The sequence below is a fragment of the Eubalaena glacialis genome, chromosome 1, assembly GCF_028564815.1.
Source record: "Eubalaena glacialis isolate mEubGla1 chromosome 1, mEubGla1.1.hap2.+ XY, whole genome shotgun sequence".
Taxonomy (NCBI): Eukaryota; Metazoa; Chordata; class Mammalia; order Artiodactyla; family Balaenidae; genus Eubalaena; species Eubalaena glacialis.
In genome coordinates, this window is record NC_083716.1 from 53,515,647 (window position 1) to 53,531,993 (window position 16,347).

Genomic DNA, 16,347 nt, shown 5'->3' on the forward strand with positions numbered 1-16,347 from the left:
ATCAGACACGGTCCTGCCCACCAGAAAGACAAGATCCAGCCTCATCCACCAGAACACAGGGATCAGTCCCCTCCACCAGGAAGCCTACACAACCCACTGAACCAACCTTACTGACTGGGGGCAGACACCAAAAACAACAGGAACTACGAACCTGCAGCCTGCGAAAAGGAGACCCCAAAAACAGTAAGTTAAGCAAAATGAGAAGAAAGAGAAATACACAGCAGATGAAGGAGCAACACAAAAACCCACCGGGCCAAACAAATGAAGAGGAAATAGGTAGTCTACCTGAAAAAGAATTAAGACTAATGATAGTAAAGATGATCCAAAATCTTGGAAATAGAATGGAGAAAATAGAAGAAACATTTAACAAAGACCTGGAAGAACTAAAGAGCAAACAAACAATGATGAACAACACAATAAATGAAACTTAAAATTCTCTAGATGGAATCAATAGCAAAATAACTGAGGCAGAAGAACGGATAAGTGACCTGGAAGATAAGATAGTGGAAATAACTACTGCAGAGCAGAATAAAGAAAAAAGAATGAAAAGAATTGAGGACAGTCTCACAGACCTCTGAGATATTAAATGCACCAACATTCGAATTATAGGGGTCCCAGAAGAAGAAGAGAAAAAAAGGGAGTGAGAAAATATTTGAAGAGATTATAGGTGAAAACTTCCCTAATATGGGAAAGGAAATAATCAATGAAGTCCAGGAAGCACAGAGAGTCCCATAAAGGATAAATCCATGGAGAAACACTCCAAGGCACATATTAATCAAACTATCAAAAATTAAATGCAAAGAAAAAATATTAAAAGCAGCAAGGGAAAAGCAACAAATGACATACAAGGGAATCCCCATATGGTTAACAGCTGATCTTTCAGCAGAACTTCTGCAAGCCAGAAGTAAATGGCAGGACGTAGTTAAAGTGATGAAAGGGAAAAACCTACAACCAAGATTACTCTACCCAGTAAGGACCTCATTCAGATTTGACGGAGAAATTAAAACCTTTAAAGACAAGCAAAAGCTAAGAGTATTCAGCACCACCAAACCAGCTTTACAACAAATGCTAAATAAACTTCTCTAGGCAGGAAACACAAGAGAAGGAAAAGACCTACAATAACAAACCCAAAACAATTAAGAAAATCGTAATAGGAACATACATATCGATAACGACCTTAAATGTAAATGGATTAAATGCTCCAACCAAAAGACATAGACTGGCTGAATGGATACAAAAACAAGAACCATATATGCTGCCTAAAAGAGACCCACTTCAGACCTGTGGACACATACAGCCTGAACGTGAGGGAATGGAAAAAGATATTCCATGCAAATGGAAATCAAAAGAAAGCTGGGGTAGCAATTCTCATCTCAGACAAAATAGACTTTAAAATAAACACTATTACAAGACAAAAAGAAGGATACTACATAATGATCAAGGGATCAATCCAAGAAGATAGAAAATTGTAAATATTTATGCACCTAACATAGGAGCACCTCAATACATAAGGCAAATGCTAACAGCCAAAAAAAGGGAAATCAACAGTAACACAATCATAGTAGGGGACTTTAACACCCCACTTTCACCAATGGACAGATCATCTAAAATGAAAGTAAATAAGGAAACACAAGCTTTAAATGATACATTATACAAGATGGACTTAACTGATATTTATACGACATTCCATCCAAAAACAACAGAATACACATTTTTCTCAAGTGCTCATGGAACATTCTCCAGGATAGATCATATCTTGGGTCACAAATCAAGCCTTGGTAAATTTAAGAAAATTGAAATTGTATCAAGTATCTTTTCCAACCACAACACTATGAGACTAGATATCAGTTACAGGAAAAAAATCTGTAAAAAATACAAACACATAAAGGCTAAACAATACGCTACTAAATAACCAAGAGATCACTGAAGAAATCAAAAAATGCCTAGAAACAAATTACAATGAAAACATGACGACCCAAAACCTATGGGATGCAGAAAAGCAGTTCTAAGAGGGAAGTTTATAGCAATAGAATCCTACCTCAATAAACAAGAAATATCTCAAATAAACAACCTAACCTTACACCTAAAGCAATTAGACAAAGAAGAACAAAAAAATCCAAAGTTAGCAGAAAGAAAGAAATCATAAAGATCAAATCAGAAATGAATGAAAAAGAAATGAAAGAAATGATATCAAAGATCAATAAAACTAAAAGCTGGTTCTTTGAGAAGATAAATAAAATTGATATACCATTAGCCAGACTCATCAAGAAAAAAGGGAGAAGACGCAAATCAACAGAATTAGAAATGAAAAAGGAGAAGTAACAGCTGACACAGCAGAAATACAAAGGATCATGAGAGATTACTACAAGCAACTCTATGCCAATAAAATGGACAACCTGGAAGAAATGGTCAAATTCTTAGAAAAGCACCACCTTCCAAGACTAAACCAGGAAGAAATAGAAAATATGAAAGACCAATCACAAACACTGAAATTGAAACTGTGATTAAAGATCTTCCAACAAAGAAAAACCCAGGACCAGATGGCTTACAGGGAAATTATATCAAACATTTAGAGAAGAACTAACACCTATTCTTCTCAAACTCTTCCAAAATAAAGCAGAGGGAGGAACACTCCCAAACTCATTCTACGAGGCCACAATCACCCTGATACCAAAACCAGGCAAAGATGTCACAAAAAAAGAAAATTACAGGCCATTATCACTGATGAACATAGATGCAAAAATCCTCAACAAAATACTAGCAAACAGAATCCAACAGCATATTAAAAGGATCATACACCATGTTCAAGTTGGGTTTATCCCAGGAATGTAAGAAACTTCAATATATGCAAATCAATCAATGTGATACACCATATGAACAAATTGAAGCATAAAAACCATATGAACATCTCAATAGATGCAGAAAAAGCTTTTGACAAAATTCAACATCGATTTATGATAAAAACCCTCCAGAAAGTGGGCACAGAGGGAATTTAACTCAACATAATAAAGGCTATATATGACAAACCCACAGCCAACATCGTTCTCAATGGTGAAAAACTGAAACCATTTCCACAAAAATCAGGAAAAAGACAAGGTTGCCCACTCTCACCACTATTATTCAACATAGTTTTGGAAGTTTTAGCCACAGCAATCAGAGAAGAAAAAGAAATAAAAGGATTCCAAATCGGAAAAGAAGAAGTAAAACTGTCACTGTTTGTAGATGACATGATACTATACATAGAGAATCCTAAAGGTGCTACCAGAAAACTACTAGAGCTAATCAATGAATCTGGTAAAGTAGCAGGATACAAAGTTAATGCACAGAAATCTCTTGCATTCCTATACACTAGTGATGAAAAATCTGAAAGAGAAATTAAGGAAACATTCCCATTTACCGTTGCAACAAAAAGAATAAAATACCTAGGAATAAACCTCTCTAAGGAGACAAAAGACCTGTATGCAGAAAACTATGACACTGTTGAAAGAAATTAAAGATGGTACAAACAAATGGAGAGACATACCATGTTCTTGGATTGGAAGAATCAACATTGTGAAAATGACTCTACTACCCAAAGCAATCTACAGATTCAATGCAATCCCTATCAAACTTCCAATGGAATTTTTCACAGAACTAGAACAAAAAATTTCACAATTTGTATGGAAACACAAAACACCCCAAATAGCCAAAGCAATCTTGAGAATGAAAAACGGAGCTGGAGGAATCAGCTTCCCAGACTTCACACTATACTACAAAGCTACAGTAATCAAGACAGTATGGTACTGGCACAAAAACAGAAATATAAATCAATGGAACAGGATAGAAATCCCAGAGATAAACCCATGCACATATGGTCACCTTATCTTTGATGAAGGAGGCAAGAGTATACAATGGAGAAAAGACAGCCTCTTCAATAAGTGGTGCTGGGCAAACTGGACAGCTACAAATAAAAGAATGAAAGTAGAACACTCCCTAACACCATACATAAAAATAAACTCACAATGGATTAAAGACCCAAAGGTAAGGTCAGACACTATAAAACTCTTAGAGGAAAATACAGGCAGAACACTCTATGACATAAATCACAGCAAGATCCTTTTTGACCCACCTCCTAGTGAAAGGGAAATAAAAACATAAATAAGCAAATGGGACCTAATGGAACTTATAAGCTTTTGCACAGCAAAGGAAACCATAAACAAGACAAAAAGACAACTCTCAGAATGGGAGAAAATATTTGCAAACAAAGCAACTGATAAAGGATTAATCTCCAAAATATACAAGCAGCTCATGCAGCACAATATCCAAAAAACCAACAACCCAATCCAAAAATGGGCAGAAGACCGAAATAGACATTTCTCCAAAGAAGATATACAGATTGCCAACAAACACATGAAAGGATGCTCAACATCACTAATCATTAGAGAAATGCAAATCAAAACTACAATGGGGTATCACCTCACAGCAGTCAGAATGGCCATCATCAAAAAATCTACAAACAATAAATGCTGGAGAGGGTGTGGACAAAAGGGAACCCTCTTGCACTGTTGGTGGGAATGTAAATTGATACAACCACTATGGAGAACAGTATGGAGGCTCCTTAAAAAACTAAAAATAGAACTACCATACGACCCAGCAATCCCACTACTGGGCATATACCTTGAGAAAACCAGAACTCAAAAAGAGTCATGTACCACAGTGTTCATTGCAGCTCTATTACAATAGCCAGGACATGGAAGCAACCTAAGTGTCCATCAACAGATGAATGGATAAAGAAGATGTGGCACATATATACAATGGAATATTACTCAGCCATAAAAAGAAATGAAACTGAATTATTTGTAGTGAGGTGGATGGACCTAGAGACTGTCATACAGAGTGAAGTAAGTCAGAAAGCCAAAAACAAATACTGTATGCTAACACATATATATGGAATCTAAAAAAAAAAAAAAAAAAAAAATGGTTCTGAAGAACTTAGGGGCAGGACAGGAATAAAGACAGACGTAGAGAATGAACTTGAGGACATGGGCATGGAGAAGTTTAAGCTGGGATGAAGTGATAGAGTGGCATGGATATATGTACACTACCAAATGTAAAATAGATAGCTAGTGGGAAGCAGCTGCATAGAACAGGGAGATCAGCTCTGTGCTTTGTGACCACCTAGAAGGGTGGGATAGGGAGGGTGGGAGGAAGACGCAAGAGGGAGGAGATAATGGGATATATGTATATGTATAGCTGATTCATTTTATACAGCAGAAACTAACACACCATTGTAAAGCAATTATACTCCAATAAAGATGTGAATTTAAAAAAAAAAGAACTATGCACTCAATCCATTAGAGTTTGTAAAAGTAATGTTATCGTATGTAAGTGAAAGAAAATAAATTGGTCAATTTGAGAGGATGCTAGTGAACTAAATTATTTTTTTGAAAACAGGTAAATTAATGGGAAAGTATAAAATATTTGTTTACTTTTTCTATTAAAAATATACCAGTGGATAAATAGAAATTGGGGGAAAGTTTTTATTTATAGAAGCACTCCAGGTAATACATGAAGAAAAGAATAATAAAACTGGCTTATTTTGCCACACTCAATGAATTATTAGTGGACATAAGCATTGTTTTTCAATGCTTGTTGGTATTCCAAAAAGAGAGATAACTAGACCTTATGTATGCCTTGATGGAAGAATACAACACTACCTGTAAATATGAGGTATTTTTACTCTCTCAAAAGTATCAAAACTGAGTCAGGTTAAACCTCCAGGCCCAACTATTTATTTAGAGGAAACAAAGATTCAGAGGAACATATTAAATAACACTTTGATGATATAAGCAGTTTACAATCTCTACAGAGTTTTTTAAAAATTTCAAGAGTATGAAATGTATTGGAGAGGAGATGTATAGATTAAATGAGATTTAAGAACTCTATTACCCAGTTGAAAAATGTCATTTTGTTATTTAGATCCTGAACCAAATTTAAAAATTATGAACTCAGAAAGGTCATCAATGTTATGGCCTCTTAAAATTTTAACCAACCGATTTATTAAGTTTTCTTACTGGTTTTCCTTTGTAAGAATTTTTTGACTGATTCTCTCGAATTTCCTAAATGTATATTCATAGCATCTTTGGTAATGAAAAATTTCCTTTATCTTTTTCAGTATGTATACTTTTCAATTTTTACATTTTTCAGCTTTATATGGTGATTGATTCCTGATCAGTGTGAAATGTTAGTGAAGAGAATAACCGTTCTTGTTTGTTTTTCATAACTTGTTTTTGGCTTGAGAGATTATGTCATTTACAATTTTTTTAATTTTTAATTTTTTTATTGAGGTATATAGTTTCAGGTGTACAACACAATGATTCATTATTTATATATATTGCAAAGTGACCACCATAATAAGTCTAGTTAACATCCAACACCCTACATAGTTACCAAATGAAATTTTTTTTCTTGTTATGAGGACTTTTAACATCTACTCCTTTAGCAATTGTAATATGCAATACAGTATTATTAACTATAATTTTAAATAATATTTAATATTTAAAAAGTAATACTTAATATATTAATTTTAGTAATACCCTTTTTTCTGTTTTTGCAAGAGATTTACTCTTAGAGTGATGACTTTCATGAAATGACTTTTTTCCCAAATATTATAAATTGATTCAAACACTTTAAGTAATACATATAAATCATAAAAATTATCATCATAACAGAAACAAATAACCAAGTATAATTGGTTACTCAATTAAGAAATAGAAAATTATCTTCAAAGCTCAGTCAAATGCCTTTTCATCACCTATAAGGTATATTTTTTGTTTTGCATTGTTTTCTGATTACAGATTTTGTTTAGCTATTAAAAGTAATTTTTTAAATACTACAAAATATGAAGAATAAAATTAACAACCAATTTCACCACCTAGCAATGAGCACCCTTAACCTTTTGTACACTTCCAGTGTTTAGTATATGTACGTATGATTATATGTTTACAAAATATAATCATACTCTTTTCACTTGAAATTTTAAAAATATTTATAAATGTTTTGTTATTATAAACATTATTATTGAATGTTAGATCTCTATGAGCCTCTCTGATTATTTCCTTATATAAGGTTTTTGATGGTGAAAATAGTGGACTAACGAGTACAAACGTGTTTTAGTTATTAAGTATTCCTAAATAGCTTTTCAGAAAGGTGAAACCAGCTACATTTTGACAGCTTTATATTTTGCAATTCATCATATGCTAATTTCTTACATATAATAACATACACTAACTTTTTAATTGTTCAGAATTCATGTATTTAATGATTTTTAAAGTAATTTGAAACATTCACACTGTTTCCTTAGGCAATAGACAAATTATTTTTATTTTTCTTTCTTTTAAAAGTTTGTTCTTCATTTTTATTCAACATTTTAAAAATTCACAATTAATAAATGTTGGCATCTTCTTATTAAAAATAAAGAGGTACAGACCAAAGTGAAAAATCAGTCTTTATGTTTTCAAGTTCTACATGAAATGGTGCACTTTTTTTTTTTTTTTAATAAATCTTTATTGTCGTATGATTGCTTCACAATACTGTGTTAGTTTCTGTTGTATAACAAAGTGAATCAGCCATATGCATACATATGTCCCCATATCCCCTCCCTCTTGAGTCTTCCTCCCATCCTCCCTGTCCCACCCCTCTAGGTCATTGCAAAGCACCAAGTTGATCTCCCTGTGCTATGCTGCTGCTTCCCACCAGCCAACTATTTTTCATTTGGTAGTGTATATATGTCGATGCTACTCTCACTTCGCCCCAGCTTCTCCCTCCCACCCCATGTCTTCAAGTCCATTCCCTATGTCTACCTCTTTATTCCTGCCCTGCAACTAGTTTCATCAGTATCATTTTTTTTTTTTTAGATTCCATATATATGCATTAGCATACGGTATTTGTTTTTCTCTTTCTGACTTACTTCACTCTATATGACAGACTCTAGGTCCATCCACCTCATTACAAATAACTCAGTTTCGTTTCTTTTTATGGCTGAGTAATATTCCATTGTATATATGTGCCACATCTTTATCCATTCATCTGTCAGACATTTAGGTAGGTTCCATATCCTGGTTATTGTAAGTAGTGCTGCAATGAACATTGTGGTACATGTCTCTTTTTGAATTATGGTTTTCTCAGGGTATATGCCCAGTAGTGGGATTGCTGATTCATATGGTAGTTCTATTTTTAGTATTTTAAGGAACCTCCATACTGTTTTCCATAGAGGTTGTATCAATTTACATTCCCACCAACACTGCAGGAAGGTTCCCTTTTCACCACACCCTTTCCAGCATGAAATGGTGCACTCCTGATGCTATGTTGGTAGTAATGTTTGACTAAGATATATTTTAGGTCAGACTTTACAAAATTAACTGGAATTTTACAGGCGACATCAAACCAGGTGTACTGTACTCCCACAATATCTGTACTATACATCATACTTGTCTATGTTAAAAATTCCATTCCACCATTTTTTCCATAAGTCTGACATGTTGAGAACCACAGAACAAAGTTAAAATGACAGATATTTATTAAACGTCTGGCTGCTGTAGCATTAATGGGCTTAGAATCTTGCATTTCTAGTTTTCAGCTGCCAGTTCCCAAGCAAGTGATTTTACTGATAAAGGGTAGCTTTGACAGGGAAGAAGGGAGAAAGGCAACATGATTTGGAAAATTGTACAGGTTTAATGGAGAGTATTTTTAGAGCTGAAAAGAGAAATGCCTTCAGAGTTTTTTTAAGCTTCTCTTAAGTTGATTCCAGGATACCAACACTGCCTTCCTTATCAAATGTAGCCCCCGAGGAGGTCAAGAAAAACAGCCCACCCAGTGAGGCAGACAGGCTTTCAAAGAATTCAAAGTGTGAGATGATTTTGGCAAGGGAATTTGGATAGGATACGGGTAAAATGATTCTTTGAGAGATTCTTTTGACCTCACAATTTTAATATTTTATTGTATTGATTTTCTTTTTCTTTTTTGACCTACCTCCTAGGCACTCTATAGTTCAAAAACTCAAAGTACATTGTATGCTCGATGTGGAAAAAGAGGTTGGGAAAACTTAATTTAACATTTTTAGCAGAGCCCATATCTGGAGATTGTCCATGCACACAGGGATTTGGAGTCTTACTTCACCATGAACATACTCTGCCATGAATGTTCCACCATGGCCCATTAGACTTCAGCAAGATAACGCCTATCTGACTCAATCAGCCCTCTTGACACACACCTGAGCTCAAGTCTCTAACTTTGGCTGGGCTTTCAGCCAGTTTTCTGTGTCTTTTCTGTGACTGCATTGCACAATCTCTATTCCTTTTCTACTAATCATTTCTCTTTCCCACAGATAATCGAACCCTAAATTCACTTTTTAAATAATTATTTGCAACTGTTGTTAGGCTTGGCTTAACATGAATGATTGATTTTTTTTTTTTAAGTCTCTTGGACACACACAAGGATTCTATGCTTAAATAATTAATAAGAAGAATTATGAGCACAGCACTCTGTGGCTCTTATGTTGCTCTGACTGCTGTTTTCTCCCTGGGTGCACATGCAGCTGTACCCTTCTTTGGCCCGTGCAGGAGTGTGTGCACCTCCCTGCCATTTGTGGACCTCTGATACCTCCTGTGCAAGGACCACAGGATTTCTCTTTTCCCATGAGGGTTAGCCTGACTTTTCACCTCAATGCTTCTATCTCCCACCACCTCCCTGCGCTTATGTAATTTCATTCAAGAACTCACATTTAATAGAACAATAGGCAGGAAGGGATTTTACCTTCAATCACCTTTTGTTTTGTACTGCATCATAAACCTTCTCTAGATAGATAGATAGACAGACAGACAGATATCTTGGGTGTGGAGATAAAAGGGAAGATGTAAAGGAATCTAAGCACTATGTAGGCATTTGGGTAGATGAGTCATAAAAATGAGTAATCAAACCTCTTCCCTTTCTTGGCATATAGTTTAATTCCATTTACTTCAGATATTTAGATAATTTTATATAACGAATTTTAAAAGACTTTGACAACAAGACTCAGCAATAATCTGGACTTTTTTAGATGATTTGACTGAAGCCAATATACCCAACATATGCAGAATATCTTTATTTTTGAAGATTTTTTAGTAGCACACTGAAATTTTATTTTCAACACACAGCAGTTGGGCAGCAGTAGAATTGGATGTGGTTGCACATATCTGAGTATATTCTATAGAATCTCTTCCCTAGGAACTTCTAGCTGAGCTGCTGATGTTTCAGCAATGTTTTTCAGCACACAGAGTTGCATTTTAAAAGGATTTAAATGTTAAACCTAACCAACAGTCTTTGAAAAATTCTATTTTGCCACTAATTTACTTAATAAGGATCCACAATACACTACTTTAGGAGGCAAATACAAAACAGTAGGAACAATATAGCCTGAGTCTTTCTAGAATCTAGAGAATCATTTTAGATTCTTTTGAGAATGAAAGAAGCAAATAGATTTGGAGCCAGTGAGATGTAATGGAAGGTGCCAGGAGATCTAGGTTTATGTCCTCCTCTATATTTTATCTATTTGATCAGAGATTAAATACATGTTGGCATTGTTTAAACACTAAATTTCTGTATAAATACAGATTACTTATATTATTCCTAAATCCTAAGATACTTAGGAACGAGTTCCATCCTCCATAAAATAAGAGTAGGGCGTAAGGTTTTCCTCCCAATATTGTGGAAAGTTCACAATAGTGTACCTACATGTATTTAATCCAGAATTCTCTGATCCAGAATATGAAATAGGGATTCCATTATCTACATTTTAAAAATGAATAAAATCGTAGAGATTTTAAACTTAAACAGACACATAACCAATATTATGAGATGCTACTTTAAAATAATGTATTGAGTTCCCTGTTAGAAGAAACCTGAACTATATGAAATATCTTTCTCCCTCCCTCCCTGATCCTCACTCAAGCAATTAATAAAGTAATAACAACAAGCTTTCATTAATTGCTTACTATAAGCTAAGTGCTATTAAAATGCTTTCTTGCATTATATCATTTTTTTAAAAAAGCCTGCATATGCCAGAAGCATCAAAATGTTTTTGCCTCAAGTAGTGCTGTTGGGGCAAAATGATATGATGGGATAGACCCAGGGCTCAGGTATTTCCTCCTCTGAACAAAGCAGCAGAGATTGGGGAAGTAAGTAGAGAACATCCTAAAAGAACAATATTAATACGAAGGGTAAGGAGCAAAGATAAGCGTGACTTCAATGCAGTAGATAGAACTCCACATTGAACAGCTTAATTCCATGAAATACTAATAATAATACATAGTATCAAGAAAGAAATTGCTTCTAAAATTCCATGTATTCATTCATTAGTTCAACAGATATTTGTTAAGGTTTCTGAACCTTACATCTGCTTTAGGTTCTTTTGTGAATCCTTTGGGTACAGAACTGAAAAAAATATTACTTACATGGAAGATGTATTTTAATCAAGATTAGAATTAAGTGCAAATAATATTAGAAAACTAAGTAAATTTGAAATATATTATGTGCCAACATTTTCTCAGGAAAAAGTAGAAAACTTGGCAAGGTAATAGCCATGAAAAAAAATATCTTTAATGGGTGTTATGTACTTAATTTCACATGTTTTAACAAAGTTGTGTCATCAATGTGCCTGGTGGTAAATATTCCATAATTTCTGAGTATCTTTGCAGCTTACTGTGATAAAGCTAAAATAAAAAATATATTTTATGTTTATAAGAGGAAATAGATACACACAGACACTTAGATTAATAGTATTGTTTAGTAAACCTTTATAAATTTAATAATTTTTCAAAACTTATTGGGGTATAGTTGATTTACAATGTTGTGTTACTTTCTGCTGTACAGCAAGTGAGTCAGGTATACATATACATATATCTAATCTTTTTTAGATTCTTTTCCCATATAGGTCATCACAGTGTATTGTGTAGAGTTCCCTGTGCTATACAGGGAATAGTTATATATTAGTTATCTACTTTATATATAGTAGTGTATATACGTCCATCCCAATCTCCCATTTATCCCTCTCCCCCTTCCCCCCTGGTAACCATAAGATTGTTTCCTACATCTGTGATTCTATTTCTGTTTTGTAAATCAGTTCATTTGTACCATTTTTTTAGATTCCACATATAAGGGATATCATACGATATTTGTACTCTATCTGACTTACCTCACTCAGTATGACAATCTCTAGGTCCATCCATGTTGCTGCAAATGGCATTATTTCGTTCTTTTTTACAGCTGAGTAATATTCCATTGTATATATGTATCACATCTTCTTTACGCATTCCTCTGTTGATGGACATTTAGGTTGCTTCCATGTCCTGGCTATTGTAAATAGTGCTGCAATGAACATTGGGGTGCATGTATCTTTTTGATTTATGGTTTTCTCTGGATATATGCCCAGGAGTGGGATTACTGAATCACATGGTAGCTCTGTTTTTAGTTTTTTAAGGAACCTCCATACTATTCTCCATACTGGCTGTACCAATTTACATTCCCACCAACAGTGTAGGAGGGTCCCCTTTTCTTCACAACCTCTCCAGCATTTATTATTTGTAGATTTTTTTATGAAGGCCATTCTGACGAGTAGGCAGCGATACTTCATTGTAGTTTTGATTTGCATTTCTCTGATAATTAGTGATGTTGAGCATCTTTTCATGTGCTTTTTGGCCATCTGTATGTCTTCTTTGGAGAAATGTCTATTTAGATCTTTTGCCCATTTTTTGATTTGGTTGTTTGTTTTTTTGTTATTGAGCTGTATGAGCTCTTTGTATATTTTGGAGATTAATCCCTTATCAAATGCTTTGTTTGAAAATATTTTCTCCCATTCTGTGGGTTGTGTTTTCGTTCTGATTATGGTTTCCTTTGCTGTGCAAAAGCTTTTGAGTTTAATTAAGTCCCATTTGTTTATTTTTGTTTTTATTTTCATTACTCTAGGAGGTGGGTCAAAAAAGATCTTGCTGTGATTTATGTCAGAGAGTGTTCTGCCTATGTTTTCTTCAAAGAGTTTTACAGTATTCGACCTTACGTTTAGATCTTTAATTCACTTTGAGTTTATTTTTGTGTATGGTGTTAGTGAGTGTTCTAATTTCATTCTTTTACATATAGCTGTCCAATTTTCCCAGCATCACTTATTGAAGAGACTGTCTTTTCTCCATTGTATATTCTTGACTCTTTTGTCATAGATTAGTTGATGATAGTTGTGTGTGGGTTTATCTCTGGACTTTCTATCCTGTTCCTTTGATCTATATTTCTATTTTTGTGACAGTACCATGCTGTTTTGATGACTGTAGCTTTGTAGTATAGTCTGAAGTCAGGGAGTCTGATTCCTCCAGCTCCGTTTTTCTTTCTCAAGATTGCTTTGGCTATTCGGAGTCTTTTGGGTTTCCATACAAATTGTAAACATTTTTTTGTTTTAATTCTGTGAAAAATGCCATTGGTAAATAAATTTAATAATTTTAAATAACATTATTCTTTAAAAAATATAACTTAGCAATCTGTAAGGACATTTTAATAATATTAAAATCACCCAGAAATTTATTTGTAAATTTTAAACCACAGTAAATTACAGGTAATAATATATACCCATGGTATCCACTGCAGAAATTGATTAATGTTGGCTTTTTTATTTTTGTAGCTTAAATTTTTTTAATTAAATAAATAGAATATGCAGATATATCTGAAGCTTCATTATTCTTTTTGGTTCCTCTTTTCCTTAAAAGCAAACACTGTTGTGTACTTGTTTTGTATAATTTTGGTCCAAGTTTTAAACTATAGCTATATATTTTTTATCCATAAATAACATGCCTGTGTCTGTGTATTGACTTACATAATTTGTATAACTTCCCTTTTCCATTAAATCTTATGTTTTTGAGATTAATTCAAGTTAATACAATAGTTCTATTTTAATTATTTGTTAGGTTTATTCACTTTATGGATATAACACAGTTATCTATTCCTCCATTGATGTCCTTTTTGCCAGTTAGAAGGAGATTTGCAATGTTTTGCAAGATATACATTATCAGGATGAGGAATTGCCCATATATATATATATATATATATATATATATATATCTCTCCAATCTTGGCCTTCTTTAATTATGTTAATTTATTATTGTAACAAAGGTAACTAGCAGTTAGGTCAAATACAAATACAATTGATGGTCATTTTCACTGTCATATAACAAGAATTATTAGTAAGTACTATCTTTATGAAACAAATTTCTCAAAATAGATCTTAATTAAAAAATAAACATCTTTATTGAGATATAATTTACATGCCATAAAGTTCACTCACTTAAAGTGATGTTTAATGCTTTTGAATATATTCACAGAATAGTGTAACCATCACCATAATCATTTTAGATCATTTTTATCTGATACCCATTAACGAACATTTTAATTTGTTTAAATTAAACAAGCTTTTGCTCTCCCACCCACACAATTCCCACTCAGCTCTAAGCAACCACTAATATACTTTCTGTTTCTACAAATTTGTCTGTTCTAGACATTTCATATAAATAGTATCACAAATGCATGGTATTTTGTGACTGGCTTCTTTCCCCTATCATAACACTTACTGTTTTTGCTATTCATCCATGTCGTAGCATGTATTAGGACTTCATTCTCTGTTATTAGCAAATAAATTTCACTATGTGGACATGCCACATGTTGTGTATTCATTAATTCATCCATTGATGGACATTTGTGTATGAGTTTTTATGTGGAGATATATCTCCATTTCTCTTGAGTGGAGACTTAGGAGTGGAATTGGTAGGTCATATGGTAACTCTATGTTTAACATTTTGAGGAATGGCTAAATTGTTTTCCAAAGGGCTGCACCATTTTACATTCCCACCAACAGTGTATAAGGGTTGTAATTTCTCCCAATCCTTGTCAAAACTTGCTATTGTCCGTCTTTTTGATTATAGCCATCCTACTGTTTGTGATATGGTATCTTATTTTGTTTTTTCTCCAGTGACACCTCATACTCAGTCATATTGGGTATCTATTCATGTGCTTATTTGTTATTTTAAAATCTTCTTTGGAGAAATGCCTATTGAAATCCTTTGCCCATTTTTAAATTGATTACTGGCCTTTTAAAAACTATTGAGTTATAATATTTTTTAAAACTAAATATATTATGGATATAATTATCTCATTAGATATATGATTTACAAATAATTTCCCCATTCTGTGGGTTGTCTTTTCCCCTTGTTGATGGTATTCTTTGAAGCACAAATATTTTCAGTTTTGATTAAGTCCAATTTTCAATCTTTTAACTTATGCTTTTGGTGTTATACCTAAGATATTATCTAATGAATGGTTGTGATTTACTCTTGTATTTTCTTCTGAAAGTTTTATAGCTTTACTCTTACATTTAGGTTCATGATGCACTTTGAGTCAATTTTTGTGTATGGTGTGAGAGAGGGGACCAAATTAATTATTTTGTGTGTGAACATCTATTTGTCCCATACAGTAATTTTTTTTGTATCTTAACATCCTCTTCTCCTTCTGTGGTTATCATATTTATTTCCCTTAAATCTTAATGAAGTGAATGACATCAATATTTTCTGGTATTGTACCATTCTTCTACTTCTGTTATGAATTCAACTTGATCATAATACTTTAATACACTACTAAATTTCATTTGTTAATATTTTATCTAGAATTTTTCATCTCATTCTGTTATAATTAAAATATCCATTTATTTTACAATCCTTAAAATTTTCTGATATCAGTTTTACCAGCTTATGAAATGAATTGGACAATTTGCTAAATTTTCTACTGTCGAAGCAATTTAATTTATTAAATACAGTGAAATATTATCTTAATGTAATGGCATCCTTCTGTGTGTGTGTGTGTGTGTGTGTGTGTGTGTGTGTGCGTGCATGCATCCACATGCACATTGGCTTACAGGAGAATAGGAAAGGATTTTTGAAAACAAAATAAGTAGTAAAATAATTTTTTTGCATTTTTATTACTTTAATTCAATTTATGTTATGTTCTCCTAAAACGTATTCTGTTCAGTCAATTTTCAAACACATTTACATTTCAAATTCTATATAATGTTCACTCTACTTAGTTTTGGATCCCATTTTCATTCACAGTATTTTCTTTGTTTCAATCCTGTTTCTTCAGTCTTACTATGTTTCTTTATTTTCAGTCTTTTTCCACAAACCTGTTTTTAGTTTTGTGTGTCACTTCTATCTTTTAAAATTTTTTATGATCTAAAAAATTTTTTCATTACAAGTCCACTCTTTTCCATATTATTTTCTTTCTACAGTTTGAAGTGGGGAAAAGGTA